We start from the raw sequence: 4,274 nt of genomic DNA, 5'->3' as shown, positions 1-4,274 counted from the left end.
ACACAGCAAAGGAAACGGCCAAAAAAAAAAAAAAAAAAAAAAAAAAAGACAACCTACAGAATGGGGGAAGATATTCACAAATGATGTATCAGACAAAGGGCTAGTATCCAAAATCTATAAAGAGCTTATCAAATCCAACACCCAAAGAAAAAATAATCCAACCAAGAAATGGGCAGAAGACATGAACAGTCAGAATGACTAAAATTAACAAGTTGGGGAACGACAATGTTGGTGAGGATGCGGAGAAAGTGGAATCCGCCTTCACTGTTGATGGGGATGCAAGCTGGTGCAGCCACTCTTTAAAACAGTATAGAGGTTCCTCAAAAAGTTGAAAATAGAACTACCCTATGACCCAGAAATCACACTACTGGGTATTTACTGTAAAGATACAAATGTAGGAATCCGAAGGGGCATGTGCACCCGTTTATAGCAGCCATGTCCACAATAGCCAAACTATGGAAAGAACCTAGATGTCCATCAACAGATGAATGGATAAAGGCATATGCTAAGTGAAATAGGTCAGAAAAAGACAATTATCAGAGAAAGACAATTATCATATTATCTCTCTGATATGAGGAATTTGAGAGGAAGGGTGGGGGTCGTGGGGGTTAGGGATGGAAAAAAATGAAACAAGATGGCATCGGGAGGGAGACAAACCATAAGAGACTCTTAATCTCAGGAAATAAACTGAGGGTTGCTGGGGGTGGAGGGGAAGGGATAAGGTAGCTGGGTGATGGACATTGGGGAGGGTACCTGCTATGGTGAGTGCTGTGAATTGTGTAAGACTGATGAATCACAGACCTGTACCCTTGGGGCAAATAATACATTATATGTTAACAAAAAATGTAAAAAAATAATCAATAATGAGGAGATATCTATATAATTTCCAAATATTAAGAAATTTAGTAACATACATTGAAATAACAAAGGGTCAAGGAAGAAATCCCAAGGGAAATAAAATATTTCACACTAAATGATAATGAAAAAAAAGTCAGAATCTGATGTCACTGTAGTAGCTCCTAGAGGAAAAAGTATAGCTATCATTCATATACTGGAAAGGGAAAAATGTTTAAAATCAAAGAACTAGGCTACCTCCATAAGAAGGTGAAAAAAAGAACAAATAAGTAGAATGAAAATTTGAGGTGGAAATACTTAAAATGTAAAGAAACGTTCCAAAAAATCAACAAACTCATAGAAGTAGAGAAAGTTATCCTCATCAAGCTGTTTCTTACATATCACAGCAGCCACCATGATGGCCTGATATTTGATCATTTTTAGTTATTTCATCCTAGGAGATTCCATATTGTGCCATGGGCCTACCAGTCAGGTCCTGAAACTTAAATATTTTCACAGGATAGCCTAGCCATACAGAATTGTCTAATAAGAAAAACTCAAAAATTTTTCCAGAATTGGGCTCTACCTGCAGTAGAGGTGGAAGTAATTCATGCAAAAAAAACATTAGAGTAACATGCATGGAATTTTTCTCCATGTTTTCTCTTTCTGAATTCTTTCTATTGATGGCTCTAGCAGTCACCCATTCACCTCTTTTTGTGGGAGATTAAACCCCACGTCCTCAAAACCCAAACATCAGGCTAGTTTTATAAAACTCCTATGAAACTAGTAACTCTCTAATTGACTGACCAGTGTCTGATTTTACTGATTTAATCAGATCATCCCCTTGTCACTTCCTGAAGAAGAATGTCCTTATGCTTTCTGCACAAAATCCCAAACTCTCAAAAAAATAATTCCAAGCTTTCAGGCCACTAACAGCTTCCTGCCAAATGCTGATCTATCCAAACTACTATAATTCAGGGTGCTTATTTTTCAGTGTTCTCTGAAGAACAGGTGATTGTCACTCCAAATTCAACATTCTCACCTTCACCTGCTTGTATTTCTTCAACCTTTAGATCCAGTTTATATTTAATATCCTCCAAAAAGCCTTCTTTGAACACGTAAATCCATCAGATAAGTTGCCCTCTTCACGTGCTCCCACTACACCATCTTCCACTAAAACAATATCTGAATTTAAGTGGGCTAGTTAACTTCTCAATGTCTCATTTTTGTAGATTCCATGGGAATTTCTATATAGATAATAATGTCATCTGTTACATGATTTATATTTACCTTTCTAATATTTATGCATTTTACCTCCTTTTATTGCTCATTATATGGGTAGGACCTAGAATACAAAAGAGAATAGAGAGGATATTTCTGCTTTATCCTAATTTTACTGGAAAGATGTTCAAGTTTTCAACATGTTAGGTTTGATATTAGTTGCAGGTTTTTCATAAATAACCTTTATTGGGTGAAGAATATTTTCTTATATTTCTAATTTGCTGAGAGTTTTTGTTATGAATGGTTATTAGATATTGTCAAATACTTAATGTGTATCAATTGAGATAATCATATGGTTTTCACTTTTAGTTTCTTAATATGGTGAGTTATATTATTTATCTAATGTTAAACCAACCTTGGAACTCTGGGATAAACCACACCTAGTCATGAGTAATTTCCTTTTTATTTATTTCTGGATAGGACTTACTAATATTTGTTAATGATTTTGGTATCAATATTCTTGGTGTATATTGATAAGTACTTTTTTGTAATATTTTTGGCATTAGGTTAGTGCTAATCTCAAAAAATCAGTTAGGGAGGATTATTCCTAGAAAAAAATTCATGTAGAATTTTATTTCTTCCTTAATGTTTTATAGAAGTCAGCAGCAAAGGCATGGGGTTTGTTTTCTTTCTGTGAAACTTACTGTTAATTACATTTTCCTTAGATATATGGCTTTTCAGATTATTTATTGAGGAATTTTTGATGGTACATGTCTTTCAAAAAATCCTATTTCATCTAAGTACTATAATACATTGATATAAAGCTGTTAATAACAACCCCTTATTATCTTTCTAATATCACTATTCTATATAGTGATGTCCAATTCTTCATTCCCCTTATTGGTAATTTGTGTCTTCCTCTTTTTCGTTATCAGTCTGTTTAGATGTTTATCAATTTTAGCGACAATTACAATAACCTCTGTTTAGCATTAAAGGATTTCTCTCAATGTCTCAGTTTTTAAACTGTGAAATGGGAATGAAAACAATATGACATCATAATTTTGTGAGGAATATAAAATGAGAAAATCCATTTAAAGCACTTAGCTCCTGACACCTATGTAGCATTTAATAAATATTATTTAATATTATTAGAATGTATAGGTTACTGTTTTTTTAAGTTTTTACTTATTTTTTAAATTTATTTTAAGCATTCCAGAATTCATTGTTTATGCACCACACTAGAGCTCCATGCAACACCTGCCCTCCATAATACCCAAAACCAGGCTCACCCAACCTCTCTCCCCTGCCCCTCCAAAATCCTCAGATTGTTTTTCAGAGTCCACAGTCTCTCATGGTTCATCTTCCCCTCCAATTTCCACCAACTCCCTTCTCCTCTCCAGCTCCCCATGTTCTCCATGTTATTTTTGTCTTTTTAATATGTTATTTATTTATTTGAGAGAAAGAGACAGTGAGAGAGAGCATGAGAGGCGAGAAGGTCAGAGGGAGAAGCAGAGTCCCTGTGGAGATGGGAGCCCCATTTGGGACTTCATCCTGGGATTCCAGGATTGTGACCTGAGCTGAAGGCAGTTGCTTAACCAACTGAGCCACCCAGGCGCCCCTCCGTGTTATTTCTTGAGCTCGACAAATAAGCGAAACCATATGATAATTGACTTTCTCTGCTTGACTTTTTCACTCAGCATAATCTCTTCCAGTCCTGTCCATATTGATCAAAAAGTTGGGTATTCATCCTTTCTGATGGAGGCATGATACTCCATAGTATATATGAACTATATCTTCCTTATCCATTTGACCATTGAAGGGCATCTTGGTTCTTTGACAGTTTGGTGACCGTGGCCACTGCTGCTATAAACATTGAGTTACAGATGGCCCTTCTTTTCACTACATCTGTATCTTTGGGGCAAATACCCAGTAGTGCAATTGCAGGGTCATAGGGAACCTCTATTTTTAATTTCTTAAGGAATCTCCACACCGTTTTCCACATTGGCTGCACCAACTTGCATTCCTACCAACAGTGTAAGAGGGTTCCCCTTTCTCCACATCCTCTCCAACACACACTGTTTCCTGTCTTGCTAATTTTGGCCATTCTAACTGGTGTAAGGTGGTATCTCAATGTGGTCTTAATTTAATCTCCCTGATGGCTAGTGATGATGAACATTTTTTCATGTCTGATAGCCATTTGTATGTCTTCATTGGAGAAG

Source organism: Mustela putorius, unplaced genomic scaffold, assembly GCF_011764305.1.
Source record: "Mustela putorius furo isolate JIRA1106 unplaced genomic scaffold, ASM1176430v1.1 tig00001114_pilon_pilon_pilon, whole genome shotgun sequence".
Lineage (NCBI taxonomy): Eukaryota > Metazoa > Chordata > Mammalia > Carnivora > Mustelidae > Mustela > Mustela putorius.
This window is presented reverse-complemented; position numbering follows the sequence as displayed.